Source organism: Falco biarmicus, chromosome 12, assembly GCF_023638135.1.
Source record: "Falco biarmicus isolate bFalBia1 chromosome 12, bFalBia1.pri, whole genome shotgun sequence".
NCBI classification, from domain to species: Eukaryota; Metazoa; Chordata; class Aves; order Falconiformes; family Falconidae; genus Falco; species Falco biarmicus.
This window is the reverse complement of record NC_079299.1, coordinates 4,910,591-4,936,157: the sequence shown is the minus strand read 5'-3', so window position 1 is coordinate 4,936,157 and position 25,567 is coordinate 4,910,591. Positions and strand designations below refer to the sequence as shown.

Sequence of the window (25,567 nt, the reverse complement as noted above, 5' to 3'; positions counted from 1 at the left end):
GCGGGACGGCGGCGGCTTGGTCTCGGCGCTGCGGCCCCGGGGAAGCGAGGCCGGGCCGCCTTCCCCCAGCAGCCCTGACAGCAGGCTCTGTCACTGGCGCACACCTCTTGCTGCGGCAGCCGAACGCCGGAGCCCGGCCGGGTGTGCCGCGCCGACCGGGCCTCCCGCCTTCAAAGGGGAGGGAGTCGCGCCTGCAGGCCTGCCGTCCGCCCCAGGCCCCTGCTCGCTGGCCCCCCCTCCGCCCCAGGCTTCTGCTCGCCTGCCTTCCGCCCCAGGCCCCTGCTCGCTGGGCCCACCCTCCGCCCCAGGCTCCTGCTTGCCTGCCCTCCGTCCCAGGCCCCAGGCCCCTGCTCGCCCAGAGAACTGGGCCTGCCCTCCGCCCCAGGCCCCTGCTCGCCCAGGGAACTGGGCCTGCCCTGGCAGCAGGCTTCATGCCACAAGCCCTGTCAGGGTTTGAGGTGAGGAAGGACACTGAGGTAGGTGGCCATCAGCCGCATCTCCACCTCAGTGAAGCTATGACTGATAGCACCTGCAGTGTGCCAGGCCGCTCGAGTTGAAATCTTTGTGTGACACGTTAAAATATTGCCCATGATGGAGATGAAAGATCAGGGAAGAAAAAGTGTTTGTAGCCCTTCTTGGCCATTGGTTATGTGTTACCAATTCCCTGCCAGTTTTAATGGTTCAGTGCTCGCACACAGATTGTATCCTTGGCAGATAAATAGTGGTCTTGGCCAATACAATGGAAAAAATACTTTTGAGCTGTTGGTATGAAAAAGACCTGAAAAGGGGTGGGTTTTTTCCTTCTGCAGGGCAAGCCATTGCCATTTTAAGGATTTCTGTTTAACAAGAGCACACCCATGGTAGAGAAAGTATATTTCTCATGTATGGAGATTCCTGGGTTTATCTGTGTAGTCTCACCAGAGGAGCTGCAGTAACTGAAGGAAGGAATGGCTCAGCAGGACTCTTCTGTCATTTTACTTCAAAAGGCAAAGGGACATCTCTGTGAATGCATGGCAGGCAGCACATACTTATATACCCAGCTGTTCTTCAGCTGCGTCTTGCAGGGATTCTGTCTTTTACAGTTAGAAATAGCTAGGCAGAGGGGTACACAACCGCCTGCATGAGGCTAGACAGTCAGCAACGGGTCAACATTGATATGTTGAAAACTGCTGTTTGCTTTGGGCAGACCTCCAAAAAATCAGATCTCTTCAGTATGGTCAGCTCTGGCCTGATCCTGAACCTGTCATCAACCTCTTTTTAGATCATGCAAAGGAAGCGAAAAGTGTCAGAGCAGTCTTGTCAAGACAGCAATCACCTCTCAGTTAATTGCATGGGGACAACAGAAGTGCCAAGAATATTGGAAGGCACGCATAAAGACTGCACCTAGGGCCCCATTTACCACCAGCAAATGGAGGACATAACTGGTCTAACATGCCCTGTTTGTTAACAGATTGACCTGATCTCCTGTTGTGCCTCCCTAAGTAACTGTGAGCTTTGGCCCCGATGGATCTGCTCAGTCTCGTCACAGGAGCTACATGAAGGTCCGCATCTTAATCATCGTTACAAAGCTGCCACAGAGATCACTGTAAAAAGGGCCAAAACAAGAGGAAAAAGAGGTGAAGCAATGGTGCTTTCGTTGATATCAGTGACTGGGTCTTATCCAGGGACCTGTGAGCTCTCTGCTTAGCTCTGCTGCTGAGGCATGCATACATCACTGGGTAAGTCTGTTCTTTCTGCCTCATTTTCCTTCTGTAAAATGGGTAGAGCAATGCTACCTGCCTTACAGTGTGGTTGTATGTTTGCTTAAGTGCTGTTCTCCAGTCTGGGCATATGAAGGGGACGTATGTCTGAACATTGCAATAGTCATAATAATTTTACCATGAAAATAAAGCAAAGCACAAACCTATGAATGCAATTTAATTCTGAGCAATAGGAAGGGTAGCTGTACCAATCAGAAAGAAACCAAATTGACCATGAGACAAGCAGAGAATGGATTAGCCTGTGCTGGACAGATGGTGCCAGGGACTGATGTTTTTATTTCCCTTGCAGAGGAGCTTAGAGGAAGGGGGACAGGGGAGGGTGAAGTAGGGCACGTTTATTAGAATGAAGGAGCAGGCTGCAGCAGCTCCGCTGAAAAACACCAAAAGCAATTTCCAATTAGTTTGTAAGGGACAATCTTCCTATCAGCTACAGGGTGAAAAACAGGAACAGCAATATCATACTGCATGGCATTCTTCATTTTCAAAGCAGCCTGAAAATGTTAATTAATCCTCCTCTGACACAGAGAAATGCAGTACAGTCAGCAGTCTGATCCTTTACTTCTTAAGTCAGTATTTGGGAAGACCCTGGGCCTTTTCCACAGCTGATTGATATCACAATAGCCCAAATGACTCTTGAAGAGCCAGTCCTCTGTGCAGCCCTACTGAGCAGAAAAGGCTGTGTTAGATCTGGAACTTAACAAACCAGAGAGAGGGAACATGCCTGCATCCAGCAGCCTTAGTGAGGCTCACCTTTAATATTTGTACTGTCTAAATCCATTTTCCAGCACTGTGAGCAACTATCGGAAGCGTTTCAGAGAAAATTAGGTGAGTGAGGAATTAATCACAATCTCAAAGAATTGTGCAATGAAACTCGGACACTAACATATTGATCTAATTAAAGCCTCTGACAAAACTTAAGTGGAATTCAGCAGGACCTGGGTACATCCCACTGAATTAGTGTCAGGGCTGGGGGGGATGCTTGTGCAGACCTTCTCTCTTTAAAGAGAAAATGTTACAGCTTAGTGGTTTTTCCTCCTACTTGGCCTCTGGAACCACTATTAATTTTCCAGTATGCTTTTGGATTCCTATGTGGCAAAGCTGAGCCTACCAAACCAGGCATGCCTGAGGTGGGACAACAATCTAGTGGCATTTTCCATTGCTGTTTCTCCCATGCCTGGGATTTCTGGCAGCAGAGAGGAGGCAGCTGAAATATAGGGCCAGACTTACAGTCTGTGATCTCTCTGAGAGGCAGCTTGACTCTTAGATACCCCCTCTATGCCTTCTCAGCTTTGCCTCACATCAAAGGCTGGGTTCATCCCTAGCTGCTTTTGTTATTTGACAGTGCAGTGGCTACTGATAAGCTTGTGTTTTTCCAGTGGAGATGGTACAGCCTGCAGCTTCATTCTCAAAAGTAAGCCTACTGACACACGAAAAAATTAATTACCTTTCATTTTCCCTCACAAGCTGACACCTACTGCTTTTGACTTACCTGAAAGCTGACATGGGCACAAACACCATTTACAGCCACCTTTTCAGATGGCTGTATTTTGCCAGGGAAAATTATTTATGCAGTTAATCTTGACATCGGAAGATGATGATCAGTGATGAGGAGGTCCCTCAATGCCCTCTCCGTAATGGCAGAGCTGGTCTCATTACCCTGTCACCATACCTAGTAGCTGTTAGCCAGATTTTAAAAGTTGTTTAAGTGTAAAACCCAAAGCACCCAGGAGCCATATCAAAGAAAGAACTTAGAGGGACTCAGAATTCACATGCCATTATTAAGATGTCAGGAACAGAGACAGTAGCAGGCCCAATGCCAGGGAACATGCAGCGCTCTCCTGCAGAAACGAAGAGTCATCGTTGTGAACAGCACAGTTCAGGGAGGCCTGCAGAGGGACACAAATCACCCTGAAGCCAATCAGTATTGCAGTGAGCAGGACTCACTGCTGTTCCCTAGCAAAGAAAGCAAGGTTGCTAAGTAGGATGGGTGGTGATACAAACATATCAAAGATGGGATGGTGATCTTGCAGGTTTTGTTGCATTGATAGGCCTTCTTTTTTCAGTTTTCCACAAGAGAGGACAATTACTGAAATGAGGAGAGATTTCAGGTTGTGGTCTCCTGTAAAGGGTCAGGCTGATTATTATTCTTTCTGTAAACAGGCTCCCATAACCCCCTTATCTTGCCAAGGGACAGGGTTACTCCATCCCTCCTTCCTGGAAAATGCTTAGAAACCTGGTCCTGCTCAGAAGGATCATCAGAGACTTGGAGGACAGGCTACCTGTATGACAGCTGCATGCTTCTGCTTTCCTTTGCTGCTGTCTCACAAATTGCTGTACAGTGGCAGTGCTCTGCAAGATCTTACAAGTTTTCAGATCTTTTATTTGGGGGAGATTTTATCCAGTGTCCAACACAGGGATAATAGCCATCTGATTATGCCACTTCCTCCAGGCAAAGTCTCCATCTGATGCACATGCATGTGAGTGGGGGGAAGATGCAATGGGGCAGTGCTGCACTGACCCAGCTGAACAGGGCCAGCAATGATCCAGCTGCCAACTCCCCTGTATTTTGCAGGAAGTGATTTCAAGTGAGCTTTCATCCTTAGCTGAGGAGGTGAAGCTGGAACCACTCCTTTGGCACAGAAAAACATCACAACAGCTGTCTGCCAGGAGACGAGATAAACATTCTGGGGGAGAGCAGCTACTCCGATGCACGTGGACTTCATCAAACAGTCTGGGCTGTCCCTATTGTTTGTGAGCACTGGATGAGAACAAAGACAGATTGGGCTAGAAAGGGCCCCACACAGAGATATTCAGAGCACATACAGAATAGGACACTAACGGCTACACTGGTTCACCATTTTTTGATATAATCAAAGGAGTCTACTAGCTTGGAAATATTACATATACACACCTGAGGCCCAAGGGAATTACTGTGACTGTTTCTTTTTGTGATTGCACTTACCAAGAGAGGGAACTGGGGATTACAATTGTCACTTCACAGACAGGAGTGCAAGGGGAAAAAAAAATAATCTTTGTAGCATTATCAGTCTTTTTCATTCGCTGTTCCTAGAGCTCTGGGTGGGGTTTCCCAGCTTGTTTCCTTGAAGGTTTTGGTGCTGATTCAATATTGCTATCAGTCTTTTAACTGTACCACCCCCTGCTCAGGAGGCAGGATTTTGTGTGCCAGAGGTAAGCCTATTTAAAGGGAAAGAGTCAGTCCCACTCTAGACTTACTACTCTCTTTTGTACATAGATACATACCCAAAGACATTTATCAAAGATGCTCAATTCAGAGGGAGCAGAGAGCAAAAGGCAAGCAAAGCCTGGGGGAAGAAACAAGTGGCACACATAAAAGGGAGAGACCAGACATGCAAGGGAACAGGGCGTGGAAGCCTACCCAAGAAATACCTTCATCCATACCACTGAAAAGGGGGGCAGCGGGGCAAGGCTTGTTTTGTGATCTTGACAACCTAATAATACTTGGTTGTAGTCAAAAACTCCTGTAAAGGCAAGGTGCATGTAAAACCAGGAGGAGAGCTCAGCAGGTGTGTGTCCATGTTTAAAACCAGTCATCAGGATAAAGAAGCCTTGAGAAGGCAGCCTTCAAACCCAGTTTTCTGTCCAGCAGCCTGGCACATGGGTGGCACCCCCTTCCTTAAGGCACAGTGTGTTTCAACAAGTGAAACTTGTGAGAGAAGCCCACATCTGATGAAACAGAAAATGCCAAGCACCCTTTCTGCAAACGCTTTAGAGGTCTGCGAGAAGGCTGTCAACTCTGAGATAAGCTGTACAGCTGAGTAAACAATTATGTATTTGCCTTGGGGACAAACTAGGAGAGATGATACATTGTTTATTCCAGGGCATTACTGACACCACCACAGATGTGAGAAAGCATTTCTTTCCTTCCTGGGTACAGCAGTAACAAAAAGCTGGATGCTATTTGCAGTTCTTACCTTGTAATGTGAAGTGATGAGACTGTACTTACACAGTATCATGCGCGTAAAGATTTTAAAGTACTTTGCTGAGCTAAGTAGTGCAATCCTTGCTGCATAGATACTAATTAGGAGTACAGGAGAGGCAAAACAAACTAGCTGGAGCACCTTGCCCTGTGCAAAGTCTTGAATTGTTGTGCTGTTCAGGCTCCAGTTTGACTGAGAGCCCAAGGGAGGGGTGCTTGAGGGCTTTCATGTGGTCACTTGCTGATCCGACAAATAATATAATTATTCAGCACATGTGATTGGCCTTACACAGGACAGGCTGCCAGTTAGGCTAGCAAGGAACTTGCTGATAAAGGTAGCCCGAGTCATTCATAAGCCAGTGAAATGGGTGGAAGCAAGAAGAGTAAGGAGCTACAGTGTTAAACTCAGGTGCGCCCACAAAACTGTAGAACAGCATGCATGTAAGCAACCCACAACATGCCTGATTCAGTTTTATTATTTCACTGGGACTACACATACAGATTGCTCACATTTGGCAGAGATGAGCAAGCTTTCTTCCTAGACTTGCAGGACATGATGCAAGGGGGAGTTGGCCTTCACAGATGATTATGCATCAACAAGCACATCACAGGCAGACAACAGGGCATCAACGGTACCTCAGCAGGGAGCTGAGCTACAGCAGTGGCAACTTGGTATGGGACCTGTACACCCTACAGAGCGTGGGGCTGAAGGCACAGCAGGCTAGGTTCTGAAAGAGGAGGGCTTTAACGGAAGAGTTGGACACTCTTTCTGAGGGGGCACAAAGCAGGAACAAAGCAAACAAAACCCAGTAATTTGCCAATAAAGCATGGAAGAGTATTCCATCATTACTGCTGTTGCATCATTATTAGTCAAGCTTCTAGGCATCTGTTAATGTGACAGCTAATTATTATTATTATTACAGTGTTTAGACAGATTTTTAAAAGGCATCATGTAGGTGCCTCACTCCCATTCATTTCAGAGCAACTTAGGCAACAGGGACTTAGCTCATAGTCCAGCCTCAGCCTGGAATGTGGGAGGCTAGATGAAGCAATCATCCCTTCGTGAATATCTAACCAGCAAAAAGCAAACATACTTTTACAGGTGCCCTGTTAAAATCTAGACTGGTTTGAAAAGACTCATTAGACTGAACTAACCAATCAAATGCTATATCTTAGCCCTTGAAAACCACGCCGTGAAAACCAGTCTCAACCTTATGCTAAGCTGTGAACAGGAATGACCATAGTATACCTGAAAAGGTGTGTTGTGCTTCTTCCTGTTGTGTTCAGATACATTAATCATATAGTGACAAAGAGAAGGTAGCAGTAAGAAGAAGATACCAGCACGGCCAGATGAGGGTTAATAGGCAACATTAATGAAGAAATACTGCTGTAAGGTCTGCAAACCTGGGAAAGCATCAGCAGGAGAGCTGTGTGTTGGGCTCTGTCAGATGTCACCTTTGCAGGCACAATGCTGTTGAAAAGCTGCTCTGTCACGGGCAGTATGGTCTTGGGTAGGCTATCAAGATAGCTTCTTTGTGGGCCAGTTAGTGAGGTTAATGTTGCAGGTCTGGAAGGAGGAGCACTGAGAACATGTGGTCACTGCACGTCCAAGCATACCCTGCGGTTTATTAGAGCTTAGGACACCAACAGGCTCCAAATTCACCCTGTGCAGAGAGATGGCAGGAATGCCCAGCCCATGCTTACTTACACAAACCAGCCACCCCTGCATCCACTAACTCAACAGCATTCAAAAAGCAAACCCCAGAGAGATGAGTAGATAGATACGAAGAAACCTGTAGCAGACAACAGAAGGGATCCATATAAACCTGTTCCTAAAATAAAAAGGAGGAGCTGTAAGCTACAACTAGGTACATTCCTCATGGGACTCATTTTTTGCAAATATGCATAGACAGCTCTGCATGAGTGAAGATGGAATGCCACAGGTGGCTGGATATCTCGGCGAAGGGTGCCACATGGAACTGGCTTCTTTCAAAAACTTAAATAAGGGCAGGTTTAACTCCAGAATATTTGCCAGGGAACAGCAATGGCCTGCTGTTGCCAAATGGCGGGTAAGCCAGGAGCCAAAGGCAATCCCAACACAAGCACCGATGGAGCACAGTCCCACAAGACCTAAACGCAGCAAGCAGGGACAGACGCTGGTAGCAGGGTCCACCAACAGCCCCAGACACAGCATGTGACAAACCAGGTCCAGACTCCATGCAGGAGCAAGAAGACCAGAGACAAACTGTAACATGCACCTGAGAGACCCATCCAGGAGAAAAACTACGTGCAGCAGAGGTCCACAGTCCATCCCAAAGGTAAGGCTGCAGCACAGCTCAGGCAGGATCCAAACAACTGCTCGGCCCAGAGGTTAAATGGAGCCCTGGAGCCTGTGGCAGGGAGTGTGGGTGGAGGCCTCAGGTGAGGCTGGTCATGCAATTAATGCATTTTAGTGCCCTCGGGACCGTGACTGTATTTTAGAATTAAAATGACATCACTAACTGAGGAAGTGGATGATAAGAACAGGTTAATTTGAACTTCTCACAGTACAGCACTTCTGCTGGCATTTCCTAATTCTTGTTTTTTTAAAAATTCAGCTATTATAATTTAGTAGGACCTTTCTCCATGGAAACATACTGACCTCAGTCTGGTGGAATCTTGGGTTCAAATCTCATCAGTTAGCAAGAGAAACATGTCTGATCTCATTCCAATTCCTTGCAGATTTTTGCCTAAAAAATCATGCACATGCTTGGCAGTTTCTAATTCACTTTGGGGAGATCCAATGTTAGTTGAGAACAAACTAAATCAAGAACAAGCACATCACAAGGACTGGGATGCTTTTAAACTTGGTACTTGATTGACCTGTTCCTGACACCCCAGTACCAATTTGGCAGTAATCTCAGAGCCCTTCTGTACTTTTCCTCCCCTACCAGATAAAATCTGGTAGTCAAAACTGCTGGGATTTGGGGTTTGTCTGTTGTGCTTTTTTTTCTTGCTACCTCAAGCTGAGAAGCAAACTCAGAACCTCACAGTGTGCAGACAGCGTAACTGCTTGTGAGCAAAGGGAACTAGCTGGCTTCTCCCAAGTTGTGTAAGTCCTGAGCAAATGTTTGGAAGACTTCTTGTGGGCAGCTCCCAAAGGAACAGAACAGTGCAGTACTCCTTCCCCCAAAATAGCAAGCAAACAAGATAAATCCAGTGATGCTTGCACACAAAAGAATGGCAGCTGATGAAGCAAATGGAGCAGCTCAGAACTAGGGGCAGAAGAGCAAAATGACAGAGCCAAGAGATGGATTAAAAATAAATAGGTCAAAATCTGTCTGAAACACCAGGAAAAGCTTTCTCTGGCAAATTCACTTCAGCACCTGCTAAGTAACTGACAGCAGAGTTGAACCATTTGTCAGGCAGGTGAGTTTTCTGTGGTTGTTAATTACCCCCCGGGTTCTGAAGATAGCATATGAAGCATCACGTTCCTGCTTACATCCTGAACTTCTAGGACAGTGATGCATACATAAGCCATGGTAAATTGCCATACAGCAGTCCACGGGCAGCCCACATACTTGCATCTGTGCTCGCTCACAGTTACTAATAGTTGTCATTAGCTCCAGAAAAATGAACGTGGTGGAACTCGGACGGGGTGGGGGGTAGTGTGCCATGACTCACTGAGTACGCCTGTGAGCAAAACGTCAGCAGACACAATTGAGACCAACAAGAGATGGTTGCTAAATGATCATTTTAAGCTAATCAAGACTTCATTATTCCTGGGGTTTTATTCTGGGTAACCTGGGAGGGTTGTTTTGTTGTTTGGGGTTTTTTTGTGTGGCATAGCTCTGTCTACATTGACTCATCACACTTCAGGGCAAATGCTCCTTAGCCCTTGTTTTAGCTATTAAATTACTGCTACTGCAGCTTGTTTGTTTTATCTATTCCTCAGTTCTTTGCCCCACACCTGCAATCTGATCTTTCATTTGCGTGTAGGCAGTGGCAAGCTCCAGCTCTGAGTTGGCTGTTGAACACAGGAATCTAGGTAAAGCTGGGACGAGGCTTAGAAACGTAAATGAAATTGAAACCTAGAGAAATTTGTGTTGACACCGCTGCTTAAAGTAAACAAACTGAGCAAACAGTGAGCTGAAACAACTGTGTATATAAACCATTTCAAAATAGCCTGAGGCACTACATTAAGGCAGATGACCACCTTATGAAAGAAGCCTTTCATGCATATCTCACTGTAGTATCATAACACAATGATTTTCTTGCCTCAATCAAACTTTGAGAGTTTCTTACAGATTGTGCCTCCTCGCTGAGCATGGTGTGCTTGATTCCCTGCTGCTTTGCTTTTTGTGGAGTCATTTGAGCCTGAGCTAAGCTATGTGATCTCTCCTTTCTAAAAAAGCATTGTAGAATTATAAATATTCAACATGAGACAGTGTGGTTTAGAAATCAATTTTTGGCTCATGACAGCAGCTCTCAAACTGAGACCCACAGCACTGAGGAATTCTTTCCTACCAGCTGAGCAGGATTCAGCTTTCCAATGAACACTGGTCTTTTTCTTCATTTCTAGAAACCAGTATATGTCAAGTGGAAAGGGAAATAAATATAGGAAATAATTTTCTGATGTTACTCTCCTGTTAGTTTTACATATAACTGTTGGAGCTGTAGCAAGACTGAGCTCTGGCTGGGAGGGAAAAGGAGGCCACCTGTGCTCTGACGAACAGGGGAGGAGGTCTCCACAAGGCACTCGAATGAGTCTACAGCAAGAAAAAGGCTGGTAGAATGCGAAGGCTTTGCTGTTGGTCCTACAAGCAAATCACCCTTTGTGTTCTGTGTGATGGCACAAACCCATCTCAACTTTTTTTTTTTTTCTATACAAACTCATATATTGAAGCAGAAGGGAGGTAAAGGATTGGCTTACATCCAGGCAAATAAGTTGGGAATAAACATCCCTTCAAAGTACAGAAGAAGCATATGTGATAAGATGTGATGAGTAGGTGCAGTTTATTTCTCCTGTCTCCTGCACTTGCTGTGAATGCAGTCTTGGGACCTGCACTGCACACCACCTTGCACTTTGGCGGGCATAGAAGAAATCAACTCCCAGCTTCGTTCACAGGCATTTTCCACCTCTTTCCTGTTTTCAGCCTTGACCCTGCCCTCTGAGGCCCCCACTGGGACCTGGAAGCTGAAAGTGAAACGTTTCAGGTTGTGATTGTGAATATACTTGAATATAGCCTTCAAAACAGTTGAGATGCTAGTGAGAAAGGGGTTAATCCATTCCCAGGAGGGAGTAGTCTGCAGGCAGGGATTTGCAAGGCAGTGGGGGCCAGTGCCAGATGTGAGGGAACAGATTAACTCACCGCATGCCCGGTACCACAGAGGAGCTGTGCATAATTGATACCTTATTTTAGCAGGGAACAGTTTTTAGAATGGTGTCTATAATTAAGAGCTTAGATTAAATCCACCCTGATTTGGAAGAGAGAAGCAGAGAAAACAGCTGGGACTGTCTGGTACCATAGTGGTCTAGGCTTTATCCTTTCTTGAAGCTGAGGGAAGAAAGCCTTAAAGAAACCAAACATTTCTGTCACAGTTACCCTGATTTTGTTAGAGGCAAACAGAAGCTTTTCCTACCCCGAAACAGTGTGAATTCTGATAAGTGCTTATTTTTAAAATGTGTGATTCATAGATACTTATTTTTATTTAAAGATGAATTGTTTTCTGGGGGATTTAAATCTTCCTTGACAGTGTTTATAACTTGAAATGCCACAAAACAGGGCTGTCACATAGCAATTGGAGGATGATACTGACGAGAAGAGAGAAACTGGCTATACTCATTCCGATAGGAAGGAGCCGCAGACAGCGAGCAAACGCTGCTAGAAGCAACCTCGAGAGGTCACCTCTGTTGCTAGGCAGGATCCACTAACACAAGCAAGGAAAGGAAAATCAGCCTCGGAAGATAATTTCAGCTTTAATAATTCAGCCGGGTGCTGACACTGAGGCACAGATTTGGTCTTTAGATGCTGATTTTTATTGTAGTTGTAACCTTCCCCCGTTCCTTTTCTCTCCTAGCCTGAATCACTTTGAGCGGGGAATGATTCTCAGCCCAAGCTTGTGATTGACGTTGTCTGCAGTCAGCATCCATGCCGGTGGCCCCCATCATGATCCCAGAAGTGGAACTAAACCACCTGGAAAATTTGAGCCAAAAGGCCTTGTGTGGACAGCCCTCCAGGGAGACAGCACTTTTTAATTAACTGGCAGAAAATATCGGTAGGGAATGATTGCCAGTTCCATGTGAGGGGAGCAATCCCAGCTGCACGCTATAATTTCTGTTACCTGTACAGTGGAAAAATCTCACACTATTAGCCCCTTTTTTCCTCTCAGAGGAGCTAAAAATATGCTTTTTGAAAAACACAGGGTGATACTGGTTTGGAATGGGAAAGGGAAGAAGCAAAGAAATCTGGGACCTATATGGAGGGCACACTGACAAATTTGCAGTGTTTTCAGTGACAGCAGTTTGCAGGGAATATTAGGTTCTGAAAATCATCATCATCTGTCCCATAAGTAATTATTAGAATGGATTAGTCACTACTGGCTTTGGCTGGGCTTTTCATTTGATTTCCAATAAGAGGCTGCAATCTCCAGTCCTGTCAAACCTGCTTGTGGCACACTGGCCAAAAAAACCTCTGTGAGGACAACATGGTGCTTGTCTTCTAGGCAAGAGGGTAGTAGAATGCCGAGTGGCATTTTGGGGGTACAAAAAGAGAGCTGTCTGTTCTTGGACTGTTTGTTTTGTTTGGGTTTTCTGTGCAGTGAGAGGCTCCTGGGATCTGGATAAAATGTGAAAACGTGAGTTCTTAGAAAAATTCCTGAAACATATCCAGCTTGTTGGGTTACAGGATCCTGATACCAAACCCAGGTGGCTTGCATTGGGCCAGTGAGATGGATCCTACATGACCAGCCAGACCTTGCTGCTGTAGAGCAGGACTGGTGCTTGCCTGCCACAAAAACATGGGGCTGCCAGCTTGATCCAGTTCAAGAGCTACACCAAGGCCCTCTGAGCCATCTCGTCAGCTGGGCAGCCTAGGGAGCCGGGCTTAGTAACCTTGTCAGTTGTACTAATGGAAATCTTCCCAACTCAAGACTCACCCTCCAGAGAGAGAAAATAAATATTGGCTTGAAGAAACAGGGTCAGCAGCAATCTCAGACCTTGGAGTCTGAGAGTGATCATAAATCTTGGGAAACCCTGAAAGAAGTCTTGCACTCATGAATTTGGTGGCTCTCATTCACACTTTCAGCAGATGTTTATCCAAATGCTATCAACTGCTGGCTGCAAACGGATTAAAGAGTACAGGAGTCACTGAGGTATCTCTTACCTAGAGCTCGGTTTTAACCATTTCAAAGTGTAATTGCAGTTTGCACCGTGCAGTAAACTGCTCTTAGTTACTCAGTTACTTTTTCATGCTTCCACTTTTCTGAAGGATGATCTGCAGATCCTCCACATACAATGAAATATACTGGCACATTTAATCAGTGTGAATTGATTCCCTGAAGAATTGCTGGGAAACAGGATTTAGAAACAAGAGCTGAGCATGCTGCAGTTGCCGATCACATGCTGGGATATTTTCTTTCAGACTGGGCTCCAACAGTAGCTTGTATTTGCAGGTATGGAAATGAAAACAACACAGATTGGGAGTAAACAGCATTCAATAATCATACTGAGATCTAGAATCCTTTATTTCAGAGAGGGAAGCAAAAGGAATTAAAAAATAAGAGAATGAGATAAGGGCAGATCACATCAGAGGCTATGGGGTGAGCCACAGTTCTTGTTGGCATCCCAGCAAAGAGAAGTTTAAAGGCAGGATTTGAAGGAGGATAATTTGCAGATGTTTACAGGGAAGATGAAACGACGGTGACTGTAAGAAGGCTGGTTGCCACATCCCACCATCAAGTGACTTATGATGAATAGCATAGTCCAGGGTTATGCCAGGGTTTGCATTGCTTCCACATGCACACAGAAGAGAAATAATGAACCAAGTTGCCTTATCCCTTCAGCTGGTCACAGGACTGCTCCTGTCTGTTCTGATGAGGATGAGCCATCACAGCTTCACACTGGTTCCTCTGCCTCCGCTCAGCCCACTGAAACTGGCTCTGCCCAAGACTGGAAGGCAGCTCTGCTGGGGACAGGGAGAACTGGGAGACCCCAGGCCAAGTGCATGTATTAGTTGCTGCAGGGACCTGGCAGCCAGAATACTGCTTCCAGGGAGCCAGGGAAGCACCTGTTTTGAAGGACCCTCTTAAAACCTACATTCCTTGGTGTGGCACAAATTGTGCAGCAATCTGTAACTCTTAGGCCTGAGCCTAGTTTTTTTGAAAGGGAGGCCCATCAACCTGCTCCAAAATGTGCTCCCTGCCTAACTTGGCTGCCTCTCTCTTCCAGTGTCTGCCACCTACGGATAGACTCCTCTCCCTTTTCCTCTCTTACTGAATCCACTTCACCTTATAAGCTGCTGTGAACCTGGGACATTTCTCTACCTACACCCCTTGTCTTACTGACCAGCCTGCTGCTCTGCTCTAAAGGCCAGATGCTATTGGTGAATTTGCATGGTTTAGGGGCTGGTAGGAGCTAATGCCCATAGGGAAGCCCAGGCTACTTCAGGTCAATGAGATACTAGATTCCTCTCTTTATGACATTTTGTGGCTGATTTTGCTGGAGAAATTGTTGCAGGAATATATACAACCAGTTCTGCAGAGTCCTGCCACTATATTGCTCATGAAGCAAAACCAGTATCATGGTTGTGGAAAATCAGAAACAATTGGACAAGATAATGCAGGTGCAAGGTGGCTGACTGGTTACTTAAAAGCCATAATTTTCCATGTCTCGATGCTGTACTGGTCCCAGATACATTACTCACTATCTCTTTCATGAAACTGCTCATGGGAGTTGTTCTCATTCAGAAATCTGGTATCGTGTTTGAGCTCTTGGGCAGCTTGTAGCTCTGTTCTCTTGGTGCCTGTGGCTGGCATCTAAGCAGTTCCAGTTTTCTCCAGCAGAGAGGTCACTGGCTGGTTCACTGACACCTTTTACCTGGGAGAAACCTGCATTTTGATCCCATGTTTATAATGTCACCACGTGATTCTATTGGGAAAAGCACAGAGCACTTGAATGGAAGAGACTAGGATGATGCAAGTTTGTAAAGGCCTTCCATTTAAATATTAAAGATGTTAGTGTTCAGAGTTTCTTCTTTCCGAAAAATTGTATTTTCCTGCTTGTGATATTAACCATTAAGGCTGTTGAGTTTACTGCACTTTGATAGGTCCCATCCCAGTATGGACTAGGCCCTGTCCCAGTACAAACTGGATCTCCTCGGTCCTGTCCCAATACAAACTGGCAGCTGTAGCCCAAAGCCCCCAAGCCTGAGGATGGCAGGGAGTGTGCTAATCTTTGCTTTGGTGTTAGCCAGTCCTGCTAGGACTCTCCTCCGAGAAAGCTGGACTCGGTGATTCTTATGGGTCCCTTCCAACTCAAGATCTTCTGTGATTCTGTCATATTGTGATGAATTTTTATTGCATAATTAATTATTATATTACATACATTATCAATATTTATTATTGCAAAAAACCTGTGGTGCTTGTTACGTGTGTGCAGTGCTTGGCTACAACATAATGCACAGTTATATTCCAGCTATGACTGAGTTGCTTTATCTCAGAGGCGATCCCTCTCTGTGATGGAGAAGCAGAGTGGCTGCGATCTTCAGGGCTGGAGTCAGGTGAGGATGGTGGGGAAGGAGGAGAGGAGGAGGTCAACCACATGATAAGATATGCCCTGGAGCAGAGTTCTGGACAATGCAACCAGAATTTGTGGAGAAGAGCAGTTCAGTTGCCATAGCCAGGAGTGGCAGGTATGGCAATAATTCATAGGGCTTTCATGGTTTTGAAGCCAAAAGAGACCTGAGGCTGTAGCAAGCATGGCTGTCTGCATTTGCTATTCTGAACCAAGAAGGACAGTTTAGCCTGGTTTTCTAAGGAAACGAAGCTTATACTCTCATGCTGTTTGTCCATCTGTTTCCCCTTTGGTTGTTCCCCAGCAAATCTGGAACCCACAGGCCAAGGTCAGCCACATTTGATGCTGGGACAGATTGTGGGTACTTCCCTCCACAGAGAGCTGGGTGGCCTGATGCAGGGGAAGGCAGGGATCACCCAGCTCTTTAATTGAGAAAGGCAGCAGCTGACTGGACGTGAGCACCTGTCAGCCCACGCTTCGCTCTGGGTCCACCACAGCTTGTGCCCAGCCACGGAGGCTGGGTAAGACCTGGGCTACCAGCGGGTACTAACCGTGCCTGGTGGGGAGAGTTTCCTTCCTAACCATTGCACTAATCAACTTAACCCTGCAAGATGACATCTGATAAGCTTGAGCTCTCTAAGAAAATATCTTACAGCTATTTTGTGTTTGGGTGATTAAAAGCATCCTGATCAGAGATGATATATTATTAAAACCCTAATTTTCTCAAGGATCTGTATTTTGACTTGTCAGTATTTTGAAGAAACCCTTTGAGGGACGTCTATTTGCAAAGCAATTGCAATTGCTATCATAAACACATACCCCTATCAGTTTGTCTGACCTCACACCGTCAGATAAGCAGGCTTAGCCTTCAGATGTCTGGAGGGATTACTTTATATCTGTCTGTAGCAGTGACTGGGATAAAGCGATCTTTTCTGCAAATACAGTTTAGCCTTTAGGAAGTTACTGCTTACTCGTGCGTTAACCTCAGATAGGAGCAGGTGACCAAAGCTAGGCAGACTGCAGCTTGCCTGTGCTAGTGAGCTATAAATAAAGAGGAGCCTGCAGCTACGTTGCCTGTGCTGTGCTGCAGGTAAACATTTGTCCATCTAAGTTTAGTGAGGGCAGCGTGCACTCAAAACGGTTGACCATGAATCCCCACAGCAGAGTGCAATAAAAATGTTTTGGTGGCATCAGCTGCCACAGGGTATTAAGGACTCCAGGGGAAAAAAAAAAAAATCAAGTTCATTTTCTCAATGACATCTGGTTGACACAAAAAATTAGTATTTGATACCAGAGACTCAGATAATGAAGGGTCAGAAGGCAGCTCAGGGCATCACCAACCTCCACTTCCTAGGCTGAGGCAGGAACAAGTACTTCAGATCATCCTAAACATATTTCAAATAACCTAAATGGAAAAGATTCTACAGTCTTCCTAGGCGAACCTAATATTTGTGATACATTTTCTTTTTAAGGAGTATTCCATTCTCACCCTCTGATTTGCAATTCTCCCTTAAGTGTGCCCAGCCTCTGACTTTGATTAAAACTGCCCAGGGTCTCAGGAGCTGCTCTCCTATTTCCAAGTGACTTTCCTAGGTTGTAAATCTGACAGCCTCAATGGTTTTGAATAGCCCACTTCCCTTATACGTTCAGGATGGGGATCACTCCTGATTCCAGCTTTTCACAGACTTCTGACATGCTGATGAAAAGCTAAGGAGCAGAGAGGCTACAGTGTGGGACAGGTTGAGAGAAACCCGCTTGCAGGCTCCTTGCAACACCCCTGGGTTTTTGCATAGCCACAGCAGGGTGACTGATCTACCCTCTTCATCCCTGAGTGTCTTTGGTCCTTTCTGTTGCTGTAAGCAGTGATGGAAACAAGTTCAGAGAGGGTGTGCATACACCAGCTTATTCTTTTAAACCCTCCCCTGGCATCTGGGGGCTTTTTGGCACTGTTTGGGACAGGATAGTAGGCTGTATGGTTTGACACAGCAACAGCAATTCTTATGTCCGGTGAGTTTGTTTGATTTGGAATAAGGTAAAACCTTCATAGTTTGAGTGGGAACATCAGAACCCATCTAAGAGGCTACTCAAAAGAACAGCCTGCTGAGGCATATTTGACAGAGAGAGCGTGACTCAGTTGGGTAGGATGCAGAGCACTGAAGAGGACAAAAGGGGTGACCACATCACTCCGGCACCACCCCCACCCCCTGCCACTACTTTGCAAACTCCTCTGTCAGCAACACCAAACCCAAATTTTTTACTATTGCCTCTAAGGCCTTTTGTGGCCTCTTTTTATGCAGTCCAGATGTCTTCATTTCACGAAGGACAACAGTCACATTGACTAGATGTTCTTCATACTCTGTACCGTGCAGCAAAGGAGCCTCTCCATTTAAAACACCATGACATCACCTTCAAGGTCATCCTATAAATTCCTTCCTAAAATTCTTCTGTCATAAGTTCTGGGGAAAACTCTGTGAGCATTAGACCGATGTTGCGCGCTACACACGCTGCCAAGCATGTCACTCAGCTCTGACCCACTACTTCGAGCATGGCTGATCTGTGAGGTAGCACCTCTGTTGTCTTATCGGGCAGGGTTGCTGGCACACGGCCCACCTTTCTCTTCTATGTATGTACAGTGGTACCCAATACAAAACCGGGGCTCTGAGCAGAGATGCAGGTAAGAAGCAAGTTGGTTAGAGCAAAATGAAAAATGAGCATCGGTCCTTTTCATGTCAAAAAGCTCTTGAAGCTTTGTTAATACAATTTCAGTATTATGCTTTATGGAACAATCCTGCTTAACCAAGATGACCCACCAGACTTTTCCCATCTCTAATTTTAATGTGGCTTTATAAAATGGATACGTTTGGCATGTCATCTGGAAACATTAACCAGGGAGGTTAAAGGGGTGAGGCTCTTGGGTTTAAAGCATTCATTTAGTAGGTAGAGAAATGAATTGGCTAAGTGCTAGCACATTTGTCATAGGGCTATTATACCTGATTTTTTTCTGGGCTGGTTATAAGCTATTGGTTAATGGGGTGGAATTAGATTTGTACAGAACTCTGTGCAGATAATTTTCTTGGAAAACATTTTGAAGAGCCTGCCTGTCCAGAATATGAGCTGTGATGTTCCTCTGCTCTCTGATTGATTGCTCCTTAAACAGCAGGACTGTGGCTGCAAGTGGTAGCCTGTGGCTCCTCCATTAAAGTTTCTGCACTAGCACAAGAAAGCTGCAATAAAAAGGAATGACACATTAATGTAGAAGCAGGCTCAAAGCCCTCAGATCCTAGCATCACAGGACATTAAGGAAACCTAACATTTGATCTAGAGCAGGGCTGCTTGGCCAGAGGAACCTCAGGTCCAAAATCATCATATCTTCAAATTATGGGTGCAGGCTCTTTAACTTGAGCTCATCTGTCCTCCTGAGATGAATCCAAATAAAGCATAACACCCAGGAAACTCCCTTCCTACAGGATGTCAGAGAAATGTAGGGTAATCTCAAACAATACAAATACTAGGTAATATAAAACCTGGGTGGAGAAAAAACTTCCTATCAAATATGCCAAAAGCTGTTCTGCACCAGTCACAGCAGAAGAAGCAGGGAGATTCCCCATTTTCCCTATATTTTCCCATGAATATTTTCCTCTGAAAAGCTCCCTGCCTTGCCCATATTCTAACATCTCACTCAGTCAGGCTGAGGAAGGTACATAAGGAAAGGTCTGGGATGTTCCAGGGTTATGAAGCATTTAATCTCCAGGACACTGTTATCTGAAATTGGTTGAGACGCTTTGGACAGAAATAGGTCCCATCCTAACAGACAGTAAAGGGAACGTATGATATCTTCTTTTTTGCTGATGAGCAGGAGTCCACAAAATCATCACCAAGAAGTTACAGATGAGCTCTATTTAGTCCTATCAGTGAGTCTGAAGGATGGTTAAACCACAGAAATGTTCTACAAAATGTGAGGGGCAACTCCCTACAGGCTTGGGAGAAATTATTCACCCACAGCAAGGTCATGGGGAGGGTGGTGTTATTCCTTCTGTACATATCTCCTTTGCTGTTCCCTTTTTTATCAAACAAAAATGGCCTTCTCTTTCCACTGTATATCTTTGTCCTTACGTACGTTCCTTACCAAACTCTTCATATCATGCTGTTTTGCCCTTTTTCCCTCACTTGTTATACTTCCCTCAGCAAACAGAGTCTCATGATGCGCCCTGTGGCTGGAAGGAGCTCCCCCAGCATAACCCTGGATCTCACTTGCTGTTCTATGTTGAAATACTTCTCAGGAAGCCCAAACGCTTAAAAAAAGTTGGCAGCCCGTAGGCTGACGTGCTGCTCTCATGTTCGCTTGTCTGGTAGCTTCTGCTTTTATCCCCCAGCCAGCCTGTGCTCATTTCTCCTGCCTTGGAGGCTTTGGGAACGTGTTGGCCATTTTGCTCTCTGTCTCAGCTAGCGTGAGAGTTAGGCACTCCGATTGGTACCCCTGTATTTTATGAACATAATGTTAATGCTGGGAATAGTGAGCTGCTTTAGGGCCGTGGCTTGACAAGTTCATTCATGCTGAACTGGAAGTGGACCAGGGCTCAAAATAGCCTGTGAATGCCTGGCCAGGGGAGGCTGAGACAACAGGCACCCGGCTTCCCAGCAGGTCCTCATCTATGTCGCACGCAGCTACTGTTGGAGGTCAGGGCCTATTTACTGGAACATGATGTGACTGCATCGCTTCTGTTAAAATACAAATAAAGAACAGTGTCATCCCAGTGACACTGAGAACGGTCCTTTTAATGAGGTGCATAAATAACAGACTGTCTCACTGAAAACCCGTAACGGTGTCAGTACAAAACAGGGGATAATAAGAAGGACATGCCCCCAGCTACCCTATTAGATATATTTGCTCTCTCTAGGTTTTGTCTCAAAGTCCCCACCACTTCCTGGGGGTCTGCAGAATGCAAGTATTCAGGTTTGAAACTGATACAGAATCATGGAAATGTTGGCTGGAAGTCCCCTCTGCAGGTCTCCTGGTGAAAAAAATTTTCCCTAAAGCCCAGCCTGGGCCCCCCAAACAGCGAACTGTCACCACCACCTATTGTATTGCCCACTACGGCTGAGAACTTTTTGTCTCTGCCGCCTCTGTATCTCCCCAGTGGGGGTGGCAGGCCACGACTAGCCCACCTCCCAGGCACCCCTCCCCGGCCTAAGCAAGCCCAGCTCCCTCCACCTCCCCGCAGGGGCATGTCCTGTGGGCCCCTGCACACACGAGCAGCCCCCACTGGGCCCGGCCGGTTTCCCCACATTCCCCTTGACCTGGGAAGGGGATCCAAGGCTGGACACAGCAGCCCAGGTGTGGCCTCACCACCACCAAGCGGTCCAGAATAAATAATGTCTCTCTGTGCTGCCTGCCTTCCTCCTACCCAGCAGCTTACAGGCTTTCTGAGTGAGGAGCTGCTGTCAAAAGCCCCTCATGGGTTCTTTCCCTCCACGAAGCTTTCCAGTACCTTTTTGTGCCTCTGTAAAGATTTGCATCTACAGTCTCCTCTGGCAAGGCATTTTACAGATTTCTTGCCATGTATGAAGAGCCACATCCTCCTGCTTGTGGAGAGGTTGCTAATTGCTAGTTTCATTTCTTGTTCTCCTACAAGAAAGTGCAATAAACGCTTGTATGGTATTTATCGTCACCCTGCTCTTCATGATTTTATGGTTCTTTATAGAAGTGATAACAAAAGAGAGGACAAGAATACGTTTCCCTGTGGTATGTGACTCCCCACACTTCATTTGAGTGTCAGCTTTAGGGACTCTTTCCCATCTTCCATTTTATTCTCCTTTGTCTTTATGGCACTCCACCAGTAAACAGCAACTAGGAGTAGCTGAGGCTATAAACAACCATTTCCCTGCTCATTTACCTGTGTTGTTCTGGCAGTTGCTTAACGGTAAACATATGATTCACTGACACATTTTAGATAGCAATGTTCACAAGTTTTAATTCCTTGCCTTTGGAAGACAGGCTAATACAATTTTCCTCTGCATTCCTCCAGGCCACAGCGCCAAGAACAGCCACAGGCAGAGGTGCTATCAAGACTCTCAGCTGGATTATCATCTGAATTCCATTAGAATTGTGACTAGTGTTGCGATGAGTTTGACTGGGGAAGAAAGCAACTTAAGCTGTTAAAGAGCTGCAAAAAGAGATGTAATTCTTTGTGAAAGACTTCTTGCTCTGTTAATCTGGTGGTTGTGTTTATGCGGACAGTCAGTATGCATCCTCAGTTTTAATGTCTGGTCAACATACGTTGTTTACATGATTTAGAAGTTACCGGTCTTGCAGACAGTTTGACATTCAGCAAAGAATGGGGCCTGAAGGGGTGGAGATAACCTGCAGGTTAGGAACAACCAGCTGAACCCTACAAAAGCTCACCCTGATCTCAAGGGGATCTTTGCTAGAGCAAGGGATTCAGGCTGGGTCTGAGGGAGAGGTACACTTCTAAGCCACCTATCTGAAGCTGACACAGGCAGGAAGCTCCGGAGTCCTCAAAAATCTCCTGTTCACCCAAGACCTGCTAGAATTAGGCTGGTCATCTCCATGTGAGTGGGAAAACTGATGTGGTGTATAGCTGGCGATGTCCTGCTAATACTGAAATGAGGGGTTCCTACTCTTCACTCTGTTGACTCGGTTACCCTGAGTCTGTCACTAATGGAGGACAGTGTTTGTCCTGTGAGCAAGAGATGATGATGCAGAAAGGACAAGCAGCTGTATGGGAAGTGGAATTACCACAGGGCTGACAGTTACCCTTGCTAGGGACTTTTCCCGTGCCTATTAGCCTATCCAAAGCAAACTAAGCTGCATGTTTGGGGGCCACGAGGTTAAAGGTGATCTTTATTTAACGCAGAGGTGTGCTGATAGGGAAGCAGTCTTGATGTGAGATTTATTATGCTCCAGAGCCATCTCATGTGGAGGAAAGTCCCTAGGGCTGCTCACGGAGGTGGAACACAACCCTGCAACAGGGAAGAGGTTGGAGGGGACCCGAGGCAGCAGCCAGAAATCCTTGATACAATCCTTTGGACTGATTGACTGCAAGTTGTTGTTGGGGTGGTGTTTGGCTTGTGATTTAGAAAAACAAGTTGCTACTGCAATAGGTGGTAATTCGTAAGGGGAGCTGGATCTCGATCTCTAACACCTTGGTGGAGTGTTTCCTCTTAAAATTATTGCATGGCACCACCTTGTGGGTGCTTGAACGCGATGAGACTTTTCCCTCTTTTATCCATGTGTTGACTTTGCAGGGATACATTTGAATAGTGAGGCATGCAAAGGTTGATTCATCCTCACGCTGCTTGTCAAAGATTAGGCAGTCATCAAGAACTGGGTTTCTTGCTTCCTGCCAGCTGACAGAAACAGATTTTAGCGCTTAATGTTGATTTTCATAGCTTCACTGATTTTGCCTTTGCTAGTGGTCTTATTGGAAAACTGTAAACAGATTAAATAATTAAAACTTTTCCATTACACAGGAAATGCAGAGGAAAAACTCTGAAATATACATTAAAGGTCATCTGTCCTGTGTGCAGTATCTTCCCTCTTTCTCAGATGTGAAATTCATGTGTCAGCCAATCTGTGCATCACAAAATTCACTAAACTTATGAAAGTAAGGTGCAACAGGAGAATTTACCATATGGACTATTGTGTTTGCCTTTAGGGACTACCCTAGCAATGTCAGCACGTGTCCTTAACTGCAGTTTCTGGGAAGCATCAGACATACGTTCATGAATAGAACAACAGCCCATGTACAAGTCCAAGACTTTCCAGAAGGCATTGGCTGCCTGGTGTGCATTTTATACAGCAGTAGGGTGCATGTTATCATGGGGATGCAGGAACCGAGGATGCAAAATAGCCACCGATGAGAGAGAGTCAGTGTGACTGTATGTGACTGTACATGTATGGAGTATCCTTTTTGTTTGGTTAAGTGGGTTTATCACACATCTATAAATCCCAGACAACATAGCAGCTTCTTGAAATCTACCCAGATAAGATTTTGCAGAGGGAAAGAGATGATGTTCTGAAAAAAAGGACATACTGTAGCTTAGACTACATCAAGAAAATGGAACAGAATCTTAAGCAGAATATAGGCAGGTGAGCAGAAAAAATCATCCAGTTCTTCTGCCCATGGTGAGAAATGCAATAAAATCATAAATAAATACAAATGGTTAAACTGCCAATTTAATTTTTCAAGCCTGCTTCTCAAATTTGGTTTCAGGTCTCAGTTTTGGAAAGAGTGTTTTGCTTCTACAGTGTTGCCCATGCAGCTGTGTGCCCACCCAGGGCTTTTCTAGGTGCTTACAAGGGCAGGTTGTGCTGGGTGCAGAGTTGTGCCAGAGACGTGCTGAGAACCCGTGGGCAGAACAAAGTGGTCAAGGCCATGTGGTCCACAAAGTGAGGGGGGTGTCAGGAAAACGGACAAGGAAGGCTTGGCAGGAGATTAGAGAGGTTTCTGAGAGCAGGCAGCAGGATAGGGGTGAGGCACAGGGCCAGGGAGCCTCTGGGCTCTGGGCATCCTCCTGTCTCTCACTGTCTGCCTGCTGTCTGTGGGGTGGTTCTGCCCCTCAAGTCTGAGACCTGCAGGTGGGGAGCAGCCCACTGCAAGTTACCAACAACCTCAGTCACCCACCAGGATCAGAAGACCCCCAGAGAGCCTACAACATGACGCTAGACCAAGATGTACAGAGAGGAAAGCATGCCATGAAAACATTTGGGTGGTGTGAGGCAGTAATGTCAGCGCAGCAGCAGTCTAACCTCTGTTGAGTGCTTTTTCCAGCCATGACAGCAAAAGAGAGGTTAAAGCAGGGATCTGGGAGGGAAAAATGAGCCAGTCTTGAGACACTGATAGGGATTTACTCTTCACTGTCCCAGACGTGCCTATGTGGGAGAAAAGATGAAGACACTCACTTGGAAATTCATTAAACTGATGACAGCAGTGACCTCCCTGGATCAATCGGAGACGGATATCAATATCCATCTGTTGAATGGCAGTGGTGGGAAGGATGGGGATTTACAGGCTGAGGAGATGAGCAGTGAATGTTTGGAACCCCGATGAAAGGGAGTGAGGCAGCCCCTCTAGTGGGAGAATCCAAGAGAGGTAATCGCAGCCATCAGCTGGGAAAATGAGCCCTATGGCAGCATTCAGGATGGTCACAAACATGAATCAAGATTGTCTGAAGAAACAGACAGTGCAGCATCATTTCTATAATGTAAGGCAAAAAACAGAGAAAAAAAATCGAACAGTTTCTGCCAAACTGATTGCAAGAAAAATCTTTCCTGACTTGATACCTGGCGGTGGAGTCAAGTCTGAGCATGTGAGCAGAACACACCGATCATGCATGCAAGAGACTTTAAAGCAGGTAGAAACAGCAGTGTATTTCACACTCTTTTAGCCCAGGCTCCAGAACTTGGTGTTCATTCACCAGGTGCTGGGGAAGGTCACCGAGACACTGATATGCTCATATTAAAATATTGGTCCCATCTCTTGTGTGAATTCAAAGTAGCTGGAAAGACTTGTAGCATGTTAAAAAAAATAATACCATAGAAAAGGAAGAAACATGCCTCTGTGATTTGGGGAAATCACTAACGCTGTGCCTAGCTCAGTTTCCAATTTGTAAAGCAAGGGGTGAATAGCAATTCTTCACTCTTAAAAAGAGTTACACGACAAAAATCATGAGGGCTCTGAAATGCCAACATACTTAAGACTGCGAACCAAATTAGTTTCGGGCCCTGATATATAGTTACACCAATTTTTTACAGTTTGCAGATTCTGTTTTAGCACCAAGCTGGCAAGTAGGAGAGTGGAGCAGCAGGGCCGTGTGGGGAGAGGACGGCTGCAGCTGCAGAGCAGGCTTGCGTCTGACAGTCCCTTTCTCCTGCAGGAGCTGTGGCTGTCGGGAGGACAATGCCTCTGCTTGATGAAGAGGAGGCCTCACTTTCACAAATGAGGAAGATAATGCATATTAGCCATCTGTAATAGTTTAACACTTTCAATTTTATGATGCGGCAGCACATTCAATATTTCTACCTATTTATGTAGTGGTTTTAGGGCTGTATTTGAC

General features: G+C 45.8%; 1 long non-coding RNA gene across 1 annotated transcript; it reads left to right on the top strand.

Moving 5' to 3' along the window:
- Positions 1–288: 288 nt before the first annotated feature.
- Positions 289–20,686, top strand: LOC130157738 (uncharacterized). Its single transcript, XR_008825003.1, has 4 exons — positions 289–476; positions 1,451–1,718; positions 4,333–8,036; positions 11,779–20,686. It is a non-coding gene; the product is annotated as an uncharacterized LOC130157738 (long non-coding RNA).
- Positions 20,687–25,567: the final 4,881 nt, after the last annotated feature.